The sequence below is a fragment of the Perognathus longimembris genome, chromosome 18 (genome assembly GCF_023159225.1).
Source record: "Perognathus longimembris pacificus isolate PPM17 chromosome 18, ASM2315922v1, whole genome shotgun sequence".
Taxonomy (NCBI): Eukaryota; Metazoa; Chordata; class Mammalia; order Rodentia; family Heteromyidae; genus Perognathus; species Perognathus longimembris.
The window spans coordinates 35,080,316-35,102,338 of NC_063178.1; positions in this window are offsets into that span (position 1 = coordinate 35,080,316).

A 22,023-nucleotide genomic window follows, 5' to 3' on the forward strand; every position below is an offset into this window, starting at 1 on the left:
GGGAACCTAGTCTTGCAATGGCTGTAATTATGAATGGTCTTGCCCAAGAGCGGCTCAGTTCTATTAGCAGTGGCCTTTCTGGTTTTGAGCACGGGTTTCAGGGAAGCTGTTGTGGTTCTGGAAGGGGCATAGGCTGTTGTCTTGCTTCAGAGATGGAACATTCTACCACGGCCACCAGCTACAACACCAGTGGCAGCAGCAGCAGCAGCACTGCCACCACCAGGACAACCACCAGCAGTACAAGCAACAGCACAAGCCCCACCAACACCAGCAGAAGCAGCAACGGCAGCACATCTTCTTCCTAGTATACTTTCTGTTCCACATTGATCAGTGTTGCCATCTGTGCCTGCTAGGTGGACATGGATGGAACCACTCCTGGTATGAGCTGGGGCTGGCTGGAGCTGTCCTCATAGGGAATTGGCTGGCCATGCACTTCTGGCCCAGGGATTGTCCAGTGGCTGGGAGGATTTTATGGAAGTGGGTGTACAAGCACCTATGCCCACTGGCCTTGCCTCCTCTGTGGCTAGCCATCCCAGATCCTGGCACTAACTTTGCAGTCACTGCTATGGAACAGGGCAAAGCCACAGGAAAACCTCCTACCAGAGCTCAAGTGGTAGAGTGCTAGCCTTGAGCAAAAGAAGCTTAGGGACAGAGCCCAGGCTCTGAGTTCAAGCCCAAGGACTGGTAAATCATATGTCTGGTATCTTCCCAATGCATGGACAAAGGGCCATCACAACCTGAAGAAAAGGGACTTATTGAACCCCATAAAGCATCTTACCTAGCAGGGAACCTAGAATCCTAGTTCCTAGGACTGACTCCGCATTTTTATTTTCTGAATACCTCCATATGAACCCACTGCTACACCTTTATATTAGCCCTAGAATTGGAGCACATGGAAAACACACAAAAGACCTTTACATCTCTTCAGAATATGCTTATTCCAGCTCCTGCTTGCCCTACTAAATATTAAAAACTTTCTACTTTGTATACAACAATTGAAAGGAATAGCCTAGCAAAGGGAATGCCGGCATAAAGAATAGGACCAGACTAAGGACACAGCTCATCTAAGATGCTTGATAATTCTATCCGGGGCTCAGACCTATGCCTTCAAACTTGAGCCACAGTGACCCTTCCAACCACAGAAAGTAGTAATATATCTAGGAAAACCTGTTCAATTACTGAGACTTCATCTGCTCATGGGTATCCTGAATCATAGACTCCATGACTTTTGTTTTCTAATAATCATATTACATAATACCAAACCCTTTTCCTGGACAAGCTCTCTATCTGCTCGGTCCTGAATCCTTCCACCCTGTTTCCAGTCCTCCAGCAGTCAATGCACCTTGGAACAGTCACATGGAGAAACACTCTCTCTCAGTGAAATCTTTCACACCTATCCCACAGGATGAAATTCCCCTAGAAACTTGGTAAGACAAGGTATCAATGATGACTAAATATTAACCATTTTTCCACCCTGGCTCACATGCCTATGTGAACATAGTGAACTACTTAGGGTAACACACAATTTGATCACCAAAGTAATCAACTGCTGAATTTGACACTGGAGGTCCCCATCAGTGGATAATTACCAGGATCCACTAGTGCACCCCATATCTTATTTTATGATCCCTCTCTCCCCAGAAATGTGAAGTGTAACTCTGATAAGAAACAGTGTTTGGAGAGCAGTAGCAACACTAGTGGTGCTGTACCCTTCTGTCTCACTGCCCGCCAGTTTTTTTCAATTAATTTTTGTTTTTACCACGTGCACATTCCTGACAGCATGCCACCAGCACAGTGAGTATTTAACCTCCCTCAGTCTGAGATCTATATGGACCCTTAGTTCTGAGCTCAGAATTTTGACTTTTGTTTTTGCTCCATCACCAATTTTCTATGTGCCACGTCTGCTTCTTAGCCACTGTTTCTCCACAGCCCTTTAGGATGGCCATCTGAGGAATGGAAAGCCATTTTTGGGTGTTCAAATGCTCTGCTCTGCTTTGCCTGTGAAGTCATTCCTCTGTTATCCTGCTGCTGCTGTCTTGCTGGGTGGGCCGCTCCATTCAGAGATGTGAGTTAGGCAAGTGATCGTAATCTGCTTTGTTCTCATAATCCCTTATTGCTCCATGGCCCACGGACCGCTCTCGTTTCTTAGGCAAACTTCACCCCTGATCTTATCTGCATCCCAAACAGGACAAAGTAGAGAAATTTCAAAGAAGATCTCACTGTTGAATATAAAAACTGAATAGCTTCCCCACTCTGCACTCTGCACTGCTTGTTTCTCTGACCCTGATTAGAATTACATGGAGTCCCTCCCTGTACAGCCATGATTAAAGCTTGTTCTAGTCTGTTGTGGCCTCTGACTCCTCACTCTCCTTTCATGAATTGTTCTTTCCCTACAGTGAGGGTTACTGCTGGTCAGAAGTCTGGCTGGAAATCTATTCCGAGCGCAGGGCTATTCTGTATGTTGGTCTTTGTATAGCATTCCATCTCCTCAGGCCAACATGTGATTCCCACAGAGCTGTGGGCTGTTGTGGTCCAGTGGGTTGAGATTGGACCTGGTTACATAGTTTTTTGGTCAAATTTTTTCCTCTTCCTGAATTATAAAGTTGATATGTGTAGATGGATGATTATCTCTGATTGCTTGCCATACATGACTTCAAAAAGGCTAAACATTAGGCTTCTTAGGTAAAACATATAGACAAAAAAAAGAGCCAAAGGTAAAAGCTTTAACAAGTCTAAATATAACTCAAGGGACCACTTAGAGTCTGTTTAAAGGAGTTAATGGGATGTTCTACTTTTTTCAAGGACTGCAGTTGATAAGGAATATGGAAATGCCAGGAAATGTTGAGAGACATAGCCAAAAATTGGGTTACTGCGGAGAAAAATCCCAGACCATTGTCAATCTGCATTGATGCTGGCAGGCCAAAGCAGGGCATTATTTTCTGTAAAAGAAGCTGGGATACAGAGGAAACTCTTTTATTAGGGTTGGGGAATGCCTCTATCCACCCTGTAAAGGTGTCTACAAGAACCAACAAATATTTGAACTGTATTCTGAAATTGCTTTGGTGAATGGCAGCTCCTTTGTACAACTAGTTAATGGTAATACAAATATTCAAAAAATCTGAGCACCTAGGAAAGTCTAAACAGCTGCCAAGACTCACCCTCTGATGAGGTTTTGTCTTTCAATTCTTGGCAACAGCAGATTTGCCACAGCCTGTCAGTGTCACTGTGTGCTATGATGCTGCTGCTGTGCTGATGGTTCTGTGGACAGTGGTGCTGAGCAGGGAGAACAAGGCTCAAAAGTTGGGTGGAAGAGAATGCAGGGCCATGTGGAGCTGTCTGGAGAGCTGTGTTGCTGAAGTGCCCAGACCTCCAGGTGACTGAAGGGATGAAGGGAGCTGCATGTGCATCTGAAAGCCTTGACCATAAGTACATCCTGTAGGAAGTATGGCAAATGCCAGTAAGTGATGAGAGTTCCACACAAGAAGCATTCATTGAAGAACTATTATGGGGTACTGTCTCAGAAGTCTTCAGAGGCTTGTTTCTTTTGCCTGAATGGTTTTTTGCCTGTAGTCCGAATGCTACACCAGAGCCGAAGATTTGCTAGCCAGAGTTATCTCTCCTGTGTAGGACAATAAGGGAGAGCTAGGTGGAAGTACTAATATATTCTTGGCTCCAGTTAAGGTCCAGTTAAGGTCCTGAGATAATGTAATTATTTTCAGATCTCACAAAGCTGTATGCTGGAGAGAGATGGCTTTCATTGTCAGGGGGCAGAGCTTTAAGTAAAGGCTAGGAGTGAGAATGCAAGAGGAGGCAGGGTAATGTGAAGCAAGGCATTACATACTGCTCTATGGAAGTTCATACCACTCTACTCGAGAGAATTTTTCACTTCTTCTTCCTTTGCATCTGTATATTCACAAGTCTACCTTATCTGAGACCCATAAATGACTAGGCACAATGTACTTGCTTTAGCACTTGTATTTTCACTTGTAAAATTGGTATGGGGGCTGGGAATATGGCCTAGTGGCAAGAGAGCTTGCCTTGTAAAATTGGTAGAACCATGGATCATATTCTTTACTCTTAGGTAAGTTTGAAGTTTCACCAGGTGCTTCTCTAGAGAAGGGAGTACACACACACACACACACACACACACACACACACACATCTGGGGCTCCTACTTCTACTGGTTGATAGACCCAAGTGCCTTTTAAATTTCCTTGTCCCCACTCCTGTACTTCTGGCACAGTGAAGGTGAAATGATGATGGTTGGGTGACAGGCACTGGCCTAAGCCACATGTGAGAGGGTGGGTGCCATATGTTAGAAGCTGGGTGGACATAGTCCTCCAAAGCTCCTTGCCCATTGTCTCCCCATGTGTTGCCATGTGTCTCTCCTGGGACTACAGTGAAAAATCATACAAGGTTGAGTTACAAAATTGGAATATTTTGTAGTACACGTGTATTCTGGTGGGTTTGATCACTGTTAGAGTTTAAGCTCATCAGTCTTGTAACTCTTGCCTCTTCCTCTTCATTGATTAGTGAGTGGTGTGGGATGCCAATGACAAGCTGAGCTCATAATTCTCAGCATCAAAAGATACTTTAGACATTGTCCAATAGTAATCATTTGGTTACTTTTGCCCATGGAAAATGTGGAACATATTCTTGTTAGCATCTGATTGGTAACGCCCTCCTTGCAGCTAGCCTGAGAAGAATTCATTAAAAGCTCACTAAGGGCCTACTCTAAAATAGGATGAGCTCTTAGCATATCTATTGTCTAATGAAGATTAGATAGTCTTTAATTTTCCTGTCTCTGATTAAGAAGGCAATAATGCTTTCAAGCAGTCTTGGCCAATCTAGATGACTATACAGAGAAATAGGGAATAGGGAATAGTTTGTGAATCTATATTTTAATCTTTCCAATGGCTTGACTGTGATTGTTGCATTGTTACTTTAGGAGTAGTTGGAATATAGTAACAAGTAATCTGAATCCACAGAGTACTTTGCAAGAGGATGTTAATTGATGGTTTTCATTACTTGTGAAAGAATTTATTAGCTCAGTATGAAAGTTTTAATCTCTTCTATTTCATGGCATCTAATAAGTACACATTTGAAAATTCAATAAATGGGATCTATGATGATTCTGCAATATCTTTATATTATGGTGTTAAGATATCCCTTCATGTGTTTTCCTTTTTGACCAGGCTTCCGAGAAAAGGAAGAACTACAAGTATTCTTGTTTGAATTATGACGAACATGACATGACCTATATATGCAGAACTCCAAGAAATTTTTTTAGTTATATGCTATTGCTACTGTAACAAGATGATCAAGATAGGGGCTTAAAACAAGCTTATGTGGGGAGATAGAAGTCAGCAAGATAGCGAACTCTACATTACTCATTCTCATCAGACACTTGTACATTGAACATGTGCTGATCCACAAAAAATATATTCACAAGTGCTAAGGAAACAAAATGAGAAATGGCAGCACCAGGATGTAGCAGACATCTAGTGAGAAGATGGTTTTACTTTTCACACCCCTTCACCAGCCCCACAGTACAGCATGGAGAAATGAGCCCTAGTCATGTGGGAGGTGAATACCTCAGAGGATCCAAGTGTCAGATGGGCCTCCAGGTAGCTATTGCTGTAATGACCTCCAAATCAAGAAAATTCCATGGAGACACAGTCAAAGGTGATGGAATTTTATTTGTCCTGCCAGGGACTGTCTTATCCTGAGCGAAGGTTAAAACTAAGAGCAGAAGGGACCTACCATAAGGTGAGGTTTTTGTAATTGTCAATATGATGTACAGAGGGGTTACAGTTCCATGCTTAATGTAGTATATACATACATTTCTTGCCATACCTGTTTTCCCCTTGTTCATTTTACTCCCTCCTTCCCTGCCCCAGCCCCTCACCCTACCTGCCCCCGTTCCTTTATTAATTATTTCTTAAAAGCAAAGACCGGCACACAAGTGGTGGCTTCAGAACTCCAAGAAATCAAGATCTTGAGCCATTAGGAATGGGATGCTGTATGGAAGCTTGTCGTCAAGGGTGGTTAGGACCAGGCAGATAGCATTCTGCAGACCAAGCTGGAGGCTAGAGCTTAGGAACTGGAAGTGGGAGTCAATGAGAAAACTAGGCTCTCACATTCCCCCACTGGATTTCACCTTCAAACCATTGATTTTTACATTCTCCTTTTGGGCCAATTCCTAAACTCTGCTCACCCTGTATTGGAAAGGCTTAGAGTGAGGCAAGTCCAGGAGATAACAGGACACCAATATGAAAGTGTGGGCAGACACCCTCTCCCCATATGGGAGGCCTTAGTAGTACAATAAGAGCAAAGAGAGGCAAACAAACCAAACAACTACGTAAGTATATTAATTAACCCTTGGCAAGTCTTATCTTTAGGGAATCCTCTGAGTGTCACTGAATGGTCTGAATGGTCCTTCTTGCAGCCACCTCCAGATGTTGTCCTACTGCTTGTTTTAACTTGAGAGTGATGGATCCAGTGTTGTTTTCTTGCAACTTTGATAGATAGTAGTGTAGTTAGCATGAGCAAGTAAGGTCCTTGAGACTTGGGTTTCAGTTCAGGACTGCAATGTCTTTGTACCCACACCAGCTGTCCAGGAGAGAAAGAGTGGATGGAGTTTTTCTCAGTAGGACAGTGTGTCTCAGATACCAAAGGATAAGCATGTAAAAGAACATGGTACAAATCCTGCAGTGACTACAAGGTTGTGGTTATACGTTCCTGTTAATAAAGCTTCCAAAGTTTAGAAACCAAAGGGTGGTGGTCTGTCATAAATTATTTTTAAGGGGGTAAATCCTTTAATATGAATGGTGCATCTTTCTTGGAGGAAAGGGAAGGTTGGGAGGCCAGTCTCTGTAATTAATTAATTTAATTTAAAGTTTCCTTCACTTTTTTTTGCCAGTTCTCGGGCTTGGGACTCATAAAGTTTCCTTTAAGGTCCTATTCATTCTTTCCACCTGTCCTGAACTCAGAGGTCAAAAGTATCCTGTAATTTCTAATTTATTCCTAGGGCCTCAGCTAATAATTGAGTAACTTGGGCCTTGGAGGCCTGGAAATTTTAGGACACTACTGTAAGAGTAAGCCAAATTGAGGAAATATTTCATGGAATAATTATTTTACTGTTACCTGAGTGGTTTCAGTTTTTGTCAGAAATGTCTTAGCACACCCTGAGAAACTGTCTACTAGTACTAACAGATACTGATGCCCATATGTTTCAGGTGTTACCTCTGTGATGTCCACTCCCCAAAATCCACCAGGTGAGGCTCCTTGTATACATGACATCTCCACATGTTCTGTCTTTCTAGCACTTACCTGTTGGCTACTTACACCTCTGGATGCCACATCAGAGACTAGGTACTTTAAATGGGGAGTGAATAAATGTTTTCACAATAATTGACTCAGGTGAGTAAATGTAATCAAGGTCTGTCTCAGGGCCTGAGTGATGAATGTCTGTCTGGCCTGCAGCCTTTTCCATCTAGAGACAAATGTCTCAGTAGGGAGGGTATTTTCCAATTCGAAATCTGCTTTTGAAGAGTGAAGTCTTCCCAGAAGCTCTGATAGAGGTATAATGACTCTACAGGCCCTACTGATCTTAGTGCAGCCTTCTAAGCTGTCTGATCAGCTTGGTTGTTTCCCTGAACCTCAAGGAACTCTCTCTCTCTCTGTCTCTCCCTCTCTCTGTCTCTCTCTCTCTCTATCTCTTTGATGATACAATGAATATTGGCCAACATTTTTGGAAGACAAAAGTCCAGGAGAGCCAATATTTCATCAACATTTTCTGTTTTGCTCCAGAAGTTCAGAGTCCTCTTTCCTGTATACAGTCCCATGAACATGGGCCAAAAACATATACCAGCTGTCTGCATAAATATTAATGGTTTTTCCTTTTCCCACCTCAAGGATTGAGTGAGAGTAATTCATTCACCTCTCTGAGCTGAGGTCCCATGATTTAGAGCCTCCACCCAAATTACTTTATATGCTGACATCCCAGCTTCCCCTGCATAGTGAACTTCCACAAAACTACTTCCATCTGTGTATAGTACCACATCAGGAGTCACTAATGGAACATCAGTCAGGTCTCCACTGATGTTCTACAGTTTTTTTCAGTGCAGTCCTGGATGGAATTTTTGAGGTCATCATCAGGAAGAAGAGTGGCTGGGTTGAGGGAATTTACCTTTATAAAGTTATTTGTGACTGATCCAGTCCCTGGGCTTGGTACTGTATAACTCTGGGGCATTTGTTAGCCACCTTGCAGGCTCATAAGGCTTCCACCAAGTATGGGTCAGTTACCTGCAGGACTTACCCTAGAGTAAGTTTATCAGCCTATTTACCAGGATAGCTGATGCTGCTATTGCTCTCATATAAGGTGGACAACTGGTTGCCATTGAGTCTAGTGTTTTGGAGAGGAAGGCCACTGTTGTTTTTTCCAAGACCCCAAGGTCTGGATCAGGACCACCTTGGCAATACCTCTGGTTCCTGGCACATGAAGCTGAAAAGGCTTACCAAGATCTAGCAAGGGCAACGTAGGAGCTGAAATTAAAGATGGAAATTAAAGCCCTTCTCATTATGCTGTGCTGTGGTGGAATGGAGTGGTTTAGTCATTTCTGCTAACCTCAGGATCTATGGTCTTCAGTATCTGATGGCTCCTAGAAATTCCCTCACCTACTTCCTGGTCTGAGGTATCAGTTTCATCAAAATTTCCTCTATCTTGTTTAAGGAGCACACACACTTCCCTTTCTTGAGTTGGTAACCTAAATAGGTTGCCTTCTGGGTGCACAATTTGGCCTTTTTAGCAGAAACTCCATACCCAGTTAGCACAGGGTAACAAGAAGCTTCTCTATGGCCTGCCAACATTCCTCATGTATATAAGATACCAGGAGAAGGTCATCAGCACTTTGTAATATAGGATTCCCAGGGGTAACTGCCTAAAATTTAAAATGTCCTGGCTCAAAGCCTCATCAAGAACTTTATTCGAATGAGTTTTAGGGCACTGTTTTAAACACTTCTCCCTGGATAAAAGGAATGAGTGGTGGAGTATACAGTACACAGATAAAAACAAACACAGACAACTTGCCAGAGACACTTAACCCACAAGACTTCTCAAGGAAGTTCCAGATGGCTTCTCAACGAAACCCCAGGATGTATGTGTGACCTCTTGTCCTGGCCTCAGATTCAGGAAGTAGTGCTGCATTCAGCCTTCTACTGAGTCTCCCCCAATCAAAGTAATTCCTGTCCACATTGGTCTTTGGGAAACAGATGGGTGAGGGAGGCCTGGGGAACGTTGTGGCGAAGAAACAGTTCTGAGCATTCATCCCCTGAGGGCAAAGGCACTCATCTCTGGGGAAATTTCCCAGGGGCAAAGGCCCAGTGCTATGCAGATGTTGGGGCCTCCAGATGTAATGACCTCAGGGCTGAGAAAATCCATGGAGGCATGGTCAACAGAGATGGGGTTTCATTTGTCCATCTGGTAACTACCTTGTCCTGAGCTAAGCTTAAAACTGAGAGCATCAAGGACCTCACAGTACGGTGAGATTTATAAAGGCAAAGAAAACCACACACAGGTGGCAGCTTTGCAACTGCCAGACATCAAGATCCTGGAGCCATTAGGGGTGTGGTGCTCTATGCCTGCTGGTCATCAATGGTGATGTGCTTAGTAAAAGAAACTAGTGGCTTTAACTGAATGCACAGTAGTAATAGGAACTTGAGAATTTTGACTGAAGAGTCACGATCATAAACACTGACAGGTCTGTCTTTGAAATGAGAGCTTATGCAGAAGTCTGCAGAATCAAATACTTTAAAGGTTGACTTGAGAACCTGAGTGACTAAATATAAGTTTTAGTGTTAAAATTATAATAGCTTCTAAACTCTGGTGAGGACTCCATGCTAGTGGGCTGCATCCCCACCTGTTAGACTAATTTTTTTGTAGTTTGACATTTAAAAATATAGGGAGCCCTTGGTCCCCTCTGTACCTAGGTAGCAACCATGGTAATGGACAGTAAAAAATGATCATAGTAATAGACTATAGAAATAACCATAATAGTAGTAGAAATGCCATGGTAACTGTTGGGTTGTTTTACTTATGATTGCGTACTAGATTGTTTTAGCCCACTTATGCTTGCTTAGTGGTAATTGGAAAACATGGCAGCATTTGTAAAAATAAAGTTGGTACTATGTCAGCCTAATCACAAAATTCTGCTTCTGTAAATAGCTTGCTTAACCCATTTGTTACTTGCTCTACTCTCTGCATTAATCCCTTCCATCAGTGCTTCGTGACCACCTGTTGTCAGTTCGTGATATGGAGGCCAGTTCCCATTATCAAAGCCATAAAAGGTTAACTGATAGGGTAGATAGCCAGTAGAAATAGCACAAGACTTGCTTGCTAAATGCCATCCAATCGAGTATCTTTCAAGTTGGAAATACCCTGTCCCTGTTGTAATCACAATAAAAACCCTGCCTATCTGAGGGTTGGAGGCTGTGATTACACAGGGCTTATAAATGCAAAACACAAAGTTACAACAATGAGGTGTTCAAGCAAGCAAGATTAGGACACAGGTACAAATCTGATAGGGCTTGAGGCATTTTAGGGGTGGTTAGAGTTGAGCATTCCCAGCAGTTAGAGTTCTTGACCGACTGGGCCCTAGTAGGATTGTCCTGGGTCTGCTCACAGGGCCTGCTTATCTCAGGTTCATGTGGTAAAGTGGGGTTCACGTAGTAAAGTGGGGTTCACATGGTAAAGTAGGACCTGACTTCAAAGTCTGGCACTTCACTGTCAGTTCGCAGGGAGTGAATCTGCTCTGCCTCTCCCCCCTGTTTGTTAAATCATGGGTCTCTGTGGTTCACTCAGCTTCTAGGTAAGACTTGGGTGTCCTCTGTAGATGGGGACCGTGAACAGCCTAGGGAACTGTAGATCCTCTCCTCTGCTTTGGGGCAGCTGCCTCTAATGCCTGGCTTTGAATAGGCTGTGGACTCAGCAGGACGGGATGCCTCTGGCCTGGTTTACCTGGATGAGAGTCTCTTGCATGGGGGAGGTTCTTCCCTCCTGGGTGAGGCGGCCTCCTGGGTAGAGCTGGCTATGGGATTTAGCTGGGAATTGGGTTTCCTCTGTGTTGGGACCGTTGATCTGTCTCAGGAACTGTTTGTTCTCCCCTCTGGTTGTTCTGTGCCACCAGTAGCTGCTCGCCACTTTCACTTTTAATTTAGACATTCCGGTGGGTAGGGCAGGGCACCTCTGTCTGAGCCACAGCCCAGGATGTCCCACCCGCCTGGGAAGGGGTCCTTCTCCTGGGTGGAGCTGGCTCTCACTGATTGGTCCTTCTTGCCCTTTTCAAAGATGGCCACTTTGTCCTCACTTTCCCCAGGCCTGCTTTAGTTCCAGACTGGTCTGACCCTATGCCAGTGTCAAAGATGGCGCTTTGCACTGGCTGTGGGGGAAGGGCTACCTTCCAGAAGCTGCTCTGTGGGCATGAGTGAGAATGTCTTTCATGGGGTACTCATGCTTTCTCTGCGATTTCAGCCCGTCCCTGCTCAGCCTGCGATCCACATCTGTCTGCCACCTTCTGGAGGATTTCTCTTTGGTCACCACTGTGTGCTGTACGTGCACGGAATGTGGGGTGCTGTGCTGGTGCCAGCATTGGCATGGCAGTGGGATGCCACCTGGAACTCAAATCTGTGCTTTCAGGCCAGCAAAGTCAATTTTTCCTTCCAGGCCAGAATCCCTGTACTGTTAGAACTTACTTTGTCTGTCTTTCTCTGGGGTGGGAAAACTTTGATGTTGGAGGGAGCTCAGCTAGGGCTCTGCTGCTCCTCCGCCATCTTCCTAAGTCTTGGCCAAATATAAATATTGTAAGTCTTTCAACTCTTTACTGCTTAATAGCAAGTTAAGAACTTCAGTATTGTATTATGCAGCCATTTAGAAGAATGAAGCTATGTCATTGCAGAAAATGGTTAGAACTCAGGATGCTTTTGTTAAGGGAAGTAAGCCAGTCACTGAGCATTGAGACAGTCACTGTTTAGAAGAACAATGTTCCAGAAGCAATGGGGCAAACTTGTTTTAGGATGATTCCAGCTATCTTTGATGAAACTTAGGAATTTCAACTCTCTATAGTTTTTGAATATATCAGGGGTCCAACTAGTTAGGTGAGAACTGAAGGTACAGGTGTATCTGGAATCTGAGACCTTAGGGATGGTTGTAGAAGCACTATCTTTAAACTTTAAGCCTGCTCACAGCGTGAAGTGGGTAATATTATTGTTAGGTACAATTCTCACCAACTATGACAGAATGTACCTTTACCATGACAGTATCACAGAAGCTCCTCTAAACTCTGAAAGTTATTTAATGTTCCTAGAACATGTTCATTCTATTCTTAGAATTCATGGGTTTTAAAGGACCATGATTGATCCTTCCTTATTCTATGTGATCACATTATTGAAATAATGTCTCTATGCTGAAGAAAGTATTTGGAATGAGACTCATTTCCATAGAAGCACAGCATTCCCATGTGGAAGTGGAAGAGGGGCTTTCATTGGGCTCTCCTAACAAAACTAGATAAGTGTGATGTCTGAGTGGCAGATTGGGTGCCATTTTGCTTGTCTTTAATTCGTTTTCCCTGTGATATAGGAGTTGATTTGGGTGGTTAGTGATGATGGAATTCTACAGAGAAAAGCCTGTATTTCCAATAATCATTTTTATGTGGCAATGAGTTGTTTCCACAAATCTGATCTAGTGTTCACCAATCATTTTAGTGAATAACTTAAGTCTCTCTACTCTGGTGTTGAGAGATAGAGTTGGTAATATTTGAGCTCTATCTTTTTCCTTTGTATAAGTAGGATTTGTATGTCCAACCAGTGAGAATGCTGCCACTTGAAAACTGAAGAGTCCCTTTGAACTTTCAAATCTCTTCCTTAGAGAAGAACTGGGAACTATGAAGATTAACTAGTGATGGCCTCTCAGAGCCTTGGCTTGAAGCTTAGGATACTTGGATTAAGAAGGGAGTGGCAAATAAGTATTAGGAAGGAATAAATCATGGTTGTTGCTGTGTGGAAGCTCAATCTTTGAACGGCAGAGGGCTTTGCCCTCTTCTTCTTTTCTTTTGTCTTTCTCCTAATGGATCAATTATTCAAAATTAAAAGCCTACCCTTTGTTCTGAGTGTTTCTGTAGCACTGGTGGGGTCTTCCTTGATGAAAAACGAGGAGGAAAATGCACACCTGCACAGTTTTCCTGGGCATATTCTGAAGGACACATGGTAATGACTTTGAGGCTCACTGATCGCCAGGGCTGTGGCTCTGGCACAGGATGGACTGACCAAAGAGGAGATAAACAGAGCTGCCTTGGGACATGGGCTTGAACTGCATCATTTTTTCTTCACAACTCTGTGCTTTTGGTTACAGCCTGGGGTGCTGGATGCTGCCTGTCATCTGCTGAGTCACGGTAAATTTCTCTGGCTTGTGTCTGTGCATCTCCCAGACTTGTTGTGATTTTGGTGGTTAGAATCAGTGAACAGATGCTTTGTTAAACTGTATATAGTTGAAAATTGTCAAAGTAACAAAGGTGAGGAATACAATTTAAAGGGATCTGGGAACGGCATGGAAGAGCTTTGTCTCAACTCCACATTTCCTCCTAGACGAGGTCTCCATGATAAATTAAGAATCTTCAGCCCCAGAATAAATCATAAATATATTCAGTTTTTCCAACTAAAGTACCAATTTGTTAGAGTTTGTTTACACAAAATGGAAGCAATCAAACATTGTCTGAAGTACTTGAATGGGAAATTTTGCATTAGCAGATCCCTTGTAATGAACAACTTACATATCTTGTACACTGTCTAACAGTAAGATTAAAGTTGTTTCAAATGAAAAAACGTAACATTGATTGAATGGAAAGCATGCAAGATGTGTAAAACATGTAGAAGCTTTCCTATGTGTGTGACTTAACTCTGTTCTGTGTAATTCTCTGTCTGACAAGTCATGCAAATGGAAGGCAGCTGAAGAGAACCCTTTGAAAAGTAAACCAGGGAGTCTAGCCTGAATTTTATACATTCTGAGTCATTGACAAGTGCATGTGAAGCAATGCCAGCAATCCCAGAAGAGGAAGAAATGGTAAAAGAGTAGGGAGTGGGGACAAATGTGCGCATGGTCTTGCATTGTAAACTCTAGGTCATTTGTGATTGTGTCTCTGGTAACTCTGGAAGGAAGCACATAAAGTGGAGGTGTGAATTTCTATGTCAGGAAAGAGGACCTCAGATCAACACCATTGTCACCCCAGTTGTTTTCTGTTCTTTATCAGCTGAGATGTGCCTTGTGCTTGGAGCCTAGCTGCTTTAGGACATTTTCTGGAAAGATCTAAGATAGTAGCTTGGGCGGAGGTCAGAGGGAAGTGTCTGGGTTAGGACAACTGGCATGATGCCTTCCATAGCTGTGCTGAAAACAAGGGAGTCTAGGAAATGTGGGCAAGTACCCATCTATGCCCACATTCTCCAGAAAAATTCCAGTGCTTCTAGGATGAGCTTTGGTCAGGCAAAGCAAGGGATCTTTCCCCCTAGTTTATGGCTAACTAGACGCCATAGCTGAAGACGGAGGTCTGGCTCTTGGCACGACCTCCCCTTCTTCAACCCTGAGAGTTACTAATGAAGCCTCCCACAAGACAGGAGATCTTTAATGTTCAGGACTGAATCAGAAGAGTTAAATAGTACTCTGCTTACTGTAGAATCTCACCCTTTTCCAGGTCGTCTTAGATGCATAAGATAATATAAAAGGAGTGATTTCAAAGCTGTTCTGCTTCTTGTCCCATGAGCATTCAGGGATTCTTCTTTTGTTGTCCTCAATTAGTTTTCTACCATGATTTCTATTAGCAAAGCAAGGGGATCTTCTCTGAATTTCTCTGTCCTCTGGGCTGTTGAACATGTCCGAAGAAGTCACAGATTATTTTGTAACTAGCTGGGAGTTGTGTATGAGGATGGATTGAAATCTGTTCTCCCAGAATCTCAGAAAACTCACTGATGGCCATAGCATCTTGGAGGTGGACAGATAAGGTAAGGAATGCAGAATTCATAGAAGTGAAATCTATTTTCCCCAGAAGCTTCGCAGTTCCAACACTAAGAGGACAGTATGGGTTATTTCCATATGGGTAACCTCCCATCTGTGGGAAGACCCACGGGTCTCAAGTGCAAACAGCAGATTTTAAAATCACTCCCATCACCATCATAAGGACATGCTGGGCCACCCATGTTTCTGAAGGCTAAAGTGTGAACTAGAATGTTCCACTGAGTAGAAGCAGCCTCTTGTCTCACTATCTTCTGGAAATTCCTTTAGATATGCCCATATGGATGTTTTCTGCAGGGACCAAGGCTCAGGTACTCGTGCCCTTTTTGCTGTATGCATGTTTATCTAATTTGAGGAAGTAAAGAATGGTGAGACATAGGACAAAGAGCGAACCAATGCAACAAGATTTTTTTTTGGAAATGAACTTTACAACTTGTGGGGAAGGTACTCAGGGGCAAAGGAAAGTGGGAATAAATGAGGGGCATAACAGTGTTTGACGAGAAATATACTCATTACCTTCAGTAACTCTTATCCCTCTGTATATCATGTTTTCAATAAAATAAAATGTTAAAAAGAGATTTAAAAAAGAGAAGTCCAAGGAATGACTTTCTATATATGAGAAGAAAAATTTTAAGCCATCAAGAATAATCACCTAGTAGGAAATACTTTCAAATTCACGCCAAACTATAATTGCATTTCAAATGTATTATGATGTATTATCATCATAATTCTAAGTTTCTCTATCAAGAATTATCAAGAATCCTTATGCAAGAAATACAAGCACCAGAATTACAAACACAAGGATCCTGACTTGTTATCTTTGCTTTAAAAAAATACATCCATATTGCAAAATAGCATAGAAATCCAATTCATTCCAAGACAGAGTTTTTCCAACAGTTTGAACCAAGCCCTAAGTTGCCTGTACTCTTCCAACAGCCCCATTGTAGAAGGGTCTTCCTGGTCCATTGACATGAATAAAAACATCATTATCCACTTGACTTGGACTAAAGAGACTTCTCTGTCTACTGTTATTATAATTTAAAATATTGTATTTTCATTTGGCTTGTCAAATTTTGAAGTTCAGAATGCAACTTCCCCCAAATAGATCACTTTTGCACAAGTGTACTTTGAGTTGAATTGAAATAAAATCACGTTTTAGAGAAGCTGTCTGGGCTGGGAGAGTGAATTAATGGCAGAATTAGTGCCTATTAATCCCAAAGCCCTGTACTCTTCAACCCTGAAGAGAGGGAACAGCTGTAGGAGAGGGAGAACAGGAGGGGAAGGAAAGTGGTGAAGGCATAGAGAGAAAGAGGAGAGGAGGAGACAAACCAAAAGTCAGAGCAAGGAATTAGCTCAGGGGTAGAGCACTTTCAAAGAATTCCTGAGGTTCAGGGTTCAATTCCTCAGTTAGGGGTAAAGCTAGGTTAGGGCAAGTAGGACAGGGTAGAGGTAGAATGGAATAGGATGAAGTGGGATAGGGCAGAGTATGAAGGAGCCAGGGAGCCGTGAAAGTGGCCACTACTAGACTTCCCTGGGTCCTGGCCTCCTGTTTCAAGAAAAGTCATTGGGTTGTGGTGAGAATTGGCACAGACAATAGATAAAGACCTTTGTTTGTTCTGTATGTAGATGGTGATGACGACGATGATGATAGTGGTGATGATGATGTTGATGGTGATAATTGTGATATTGATGGTGATGATGAGGCCGGTACAGGTGGATATACGAATGCTATTGGTGATATTGTTATTCTACTGGAGATATTGGAGATGGTTATGATGGTGGATTGATACAGAGTGATCTAGGGATTCATAGCTGGTCCTATGTGTGTCAATACCCTGCTTTAGTGGGCCCAGATCCCCTCCTCTGCATTGCATATTGTTTCTTTAAAGGGTTCCTATGGAGCAAGAAGAAGGACAGTGCAATTTGCAGAGACAGAACCAAGGTCGCCAGGTGTTGGTGGACTCAGGAATTGGCAATCATAGGGGATATGACAGGACCTCATACTGGGGCCGAATGGACATGATTTCTATGTAACAGATGCTGATTTCTGTCATCTCAGTGAAGCTAAAACTGCAGGCAGAATAGAACCTCAGTCCAGGTGCCAGTCACCAAGGGGAGATAGGCTACAGGAGGTAGGATACAGTTAGGAATGAGGATATCTGTGCTTGATGTAGATCTTGCAGTGAGGAGGGGTTGAGATGGTGGCTGTGGGGGTCATTTTTCCTTGCAATGGAGGGATAGGATATGAGGAGAGATGATGATAACTATGTCACAGATTTATATTGGGAAAAGAGAGGTCAAGAGCAAATCAACACTAGGCAAAGTGACCCAAAGGTCAGGTGAAAAGGAAAGGAAGGAGCTATTTTCCCTTGCACACCTAACAGGCAGAAAGTGAATATTTCTTATAGAAATGAACTGTGGTCTGCATTTTGAAGGCACATTTGATCAAATCTCAAGCACTACAGCTTTAAGTACTGAGAATCCCCATCCCCATGTGAGGTGGAGTAGTGGAACAAGTTCTGTTGAATTTAATGAGATGACATTTGCTATTTGATGTTGAATTATCCTGAATACCTGTTACTCAGAATATAGTCTATGTGTTTTTGACCTTGGTCCTGGGTTACTTGTTTGTGTGTTTCTTTGTGCCAGTTCTGACACCTAGCCATTGTGCTCAATGCCAACACACTATGACATGAACCACAAGTCTACATTTGGCTCTTTTGCATGTTGACTAGGGATGGGAGGCTGAAGGACATTCCTGCCCTGACTGGTTTTGAATTGTGATCCTCATATCTCAGACTTTCAGTATTGCTAGTATTCTAGAGATGAAAAATACTCTCATTCTTTGGTGCTGAGAAACAAGATCCTCTTACTCGTGCTTTTCCAAACTGTTTACTTTTGATGAATTGATACAGTAAATTACAGGTAGTAAGTGATTCTTTCACACCTTAGAAGTTTGATTTCAAGCATTGATGAAAACATGATCAAGTTCCAGGTCTTTCCAGGCTGAACTGACTCCAGATTCCTTATAGTGTGTGCACGAGACACATGAACCCCAAAAGCACTCAAAAACTCCTAGGGCTCCAGAGCTATGGTTCAAATGAAAAGCTCAGGCCCAGACACTCTCTCTGGTCCACTCAAAATGAATGTGCATTATGTGTACCCTGGAGAATACACCTATGTCCTATCTTTCATTTCTGATGCTGAAAAGAGGTGCCAGACTACACGGGCAAATCAGAAAGTCCAAGAAGTTCCTCCTCTGTGACTACCCAAGAACCACCAGGCTCCAGATTACAGAATTGGTACTTCCGTTCAGGTCAGTAATCTGCACCAATTTGGATATTCTGCATTGTCTGCATTTCTGTCAATGACACTGCCAACCCAGACACGCTCTGCAAATCTCTCAGGGTCAATATCCTCTGGTCTTCATAGCTGTCCAGAGGAGCAGGATAGAGCCCTCGTCTCAAGTGGCGCATCCTAGCCATATGGCTCAGGAGAGATTGTTAGGGCTGACCTTAAAACCAGAGTAACTAAATATAAGTTTTAGTGTTAAAATTATAACAGCTTCTAAACCCTGGTGAGGACTCCATGATAGAGGGCTGCACCCTCACCCATGAGACTAGTTTCTTGTAGTTTGACATTTAAAAATATAGGGAGCCCTAGTTCCCCCTCTGTACCTGGGTAGAAACCATGGTAAGGCACAGTAAAAAAAATGATCATAGTCATAGACTACAGAAATAACCATGATAGTCGTAGAAATGCCATGGTAACTGTCGGGTTGGTTTACTTATGATTGAGTACTGGATTATTTTAGCCCCCTCAAGCTTGCTTTGTGGTAATGGGAAAACATGGTAGCAATTGTTAAAATAGAGTTGGTACTAGGTCAGGCTGACCACAAAATTCTGCTTCTGTAAATGGCTTGCTTAACCCATTTGTGACTTGCTCTAGCCACTGCATTAATCCCCTGCCTCAGTGCTACCTGACCACCTGTTGTCAGTTCCTGATATCAAGGCCAGTCCCTGTTATCAAAGCCAAAATAGATAGCAGAAACTGTAGATAGCCAATAGAAATAGGACAACACTTGCTTGCTAAAGGCCATCCAATCAAGTATCTGCCAAGTTGGAAATACTTTGCCCCTGTTGTAATCACAATAAAAACTCTGCCTATCTGAGGGTCAGGACCCTCAATCCAGGTCCTCTGTGTCAGTGATGGTTGAGAGTCCAGGCTTGAGCTTGCAATAAAGACTCTCATGCGTTCACATAGGAATTGGCTCCTTGGGGACAGGAAATCTAGGCATAACAGCACTGCAGGGCAGGCCAGGAGATGTGGTTTCCATAGAAACACATACACACGCAGACACAGACACACACACACACACACACACACACACACACACACAAACATACACACGAAGAGATAAGTTTAACCATCCCGATTTGATAGAGAGTGTCTCAGAAAGATGCTGCATGAATGGACGTACTCTAGTAGTGGCTTCTTTAGGAAGCTTAAGCTGAAATCCTGGCTCCTGTGTGGGTGGCGAGGCCATCTCTTCCCAGCCACATGCACAGTGTTTGAAAGAAGAACTAAGCATATTTGGTCCTCAGCACTGAGAATAAATCTGGCCAGGTGACAGGAAGTCATATGACAACCCCACAAAAGCAGGAAGTGCTGAGAATTCAAGTAGGAAGGGAGACAACTCCCGCCACAGGCCAGCTGCAGCACAGACAAGTATTTCTGAGGGGCAATGGGATTGATGATGGAGACCAACGGAAGGCTGATGGCAGAACTCAATCAATCCTTGTCTACCATGCTCCCTCAGATAAGTCTTTAGGCCCAAAAGCTGAAAGAAGCACTTCCCCAATACAAAAGGGCAAGTATTTGAAGTCCTGAGGGTTGAAGTCAATCACCATGGAGCCTTTGCTCAAACCTTTCCAGCTCCTGGCAACCCAGGGTCTGCATTATCTCCCCCCTGTTTTGTTTTTTAAATTGAGCAAGTGCCTATCAGCCTGGTCCTGGACTAAGGGCGGGTCATACAGCTCAGGAGGAATGGAAGAGAAAGAAACACGAAAACAATTAACAGGAAAATGCACAAGAAATACCAGAAGGAGTGCTGCCACACATTTCCTGGGTTAAATCCCTGTAGGTAACAGAGAACTGAGGCAGCTAAGTCTGTGGGATCCTCAACCTCTAGGGTGGAGTGGTCAATATCATATATCTGTCCCTGAAGCTGTATAATGTCAAAGCTCAAATTATCACTGGACCAGATTTCTTGAATATGATGCTGGATATTGGTCCAAATCACATTTTCATTATATTTCCATCCAAATATCTTTTTCATTATATTTTCATTATATTTCCATCCATATATCTTTTTTCCTCTGAAGAAAACAAGGCCATACTCTATCCCTGTATACCTTACCATATGTGTACGTTCTACTACACAAAAACATCCATGTATGCTGTGCATGGACATGCAAACTGGTGGGCTAGCAGAGAACTCGCTCCAATTTATAAGATTAGAATATGGGGCTGGGGATATGGCCTAGTGGCAAGAGTGCTTGCCTTGTATACATGAGGCCCTGGGTTCGATTCCCCAGCACTACATATACAGAAAAACGGCCAGAAGTGGTGCTGTGGCTCAAGTGGCAGAGTGCTAGCCTTGAGCAAAAAGAAGCCAGGGACAGTGCTCAGGCCCTGAGTTCAAAGCCCAGGACTGGCAAAAAAAAAAAAAAAAAAAGATTAGAATACGGCTTTTGAAATCCAGCACTCTCTCCCCTAAATGATCCCTGTAGCATTAGTAAACATTCTCATGGATGGTTCCTCCCACGTCACTGGACAGGCAAGGGGCGGTGGTCAGGCAAGTAGGCCCAGTGGACATCATTGGAAACTTGTGCTCAAGTTATCAAGGACAGCATAGCCACAAACATGGTTTTAGGTGTGAGGTTCTTTCACTATCTCCTGACCCTTGGAGGACAGGGTCTTTATTTGCCCCCAAGTTGGGAATGGAACCCTCTGGCTGCAGGTTTGAGGCACACACTCCTTTAAACCCATTTTTTGGAACAACTGATGGAGTGTCAACATGGTGGACGAGCTGGCCTGGTATCTACCTCAGTGCCTCCACATCCTGTAAAAACACAAGCATATTCTTGGCCCAATCATAAGAAGGGATCAGGACCATAACAGACTCCTGTCAAAGGATCTTTCCATCCCACCATTGCCGTCGGCATGGCAGCTTTCTCCCATCGGCGCTGCACAGCAGTGAAGCCATCTTTGGAGACATTTAAGAAATTTAAAACAAAAATAGATATAATGGTATGTGGTAAAGTCTTCCGAGTAGCTAATTCCCCCTTTTTTATTTTTGAATTTGATTTTTTAAATGGCATGGGCTTGCTCTACAATGCTTTCTCCTTGTGCATTGTAGGGGATGCCCGTGGTTAGTGTAATAATTTAGTTATGACCGCAATGTTTTGGATGCATAAGAAATATAGGCAGGACCATTATCAGTTTTAATTTGTTGAGGCAAATCCATAAAGGCAATAGCCATAAATAAATGTGCAGCAACATTTTTATAAGACTTTTTGCGTGACATGAGGCAAAGAGCAATCCAGGGTAAGTGTCCACAGCAACATGAACATAGGATAAGCCACCAAAAGAAGGGATATGGGTCAAATCTATTTGTCACAATTGTTTAGGCAGAAGACCCCATGGGTTAACCCTCACGGTGGGAATAGTATGAGTAAATGGATAATGGGCACACTAACAAACTATAGTATGAGCTTGCTCATGTGTTAATTTAAGCTGCTTAGGAAGGCTGGCTGTAATTTGATGAAATTTTTGATGGGTATCATGTGTAGCATTAACAGGAAATTGAATAAGAATGGCAATCCGAGTTAACTTATTTGCAAGGGTATTGTTATACGTTAAAGGCCCAGCAAAAGAGAATGAGCACATATTTAACAAATAAATAT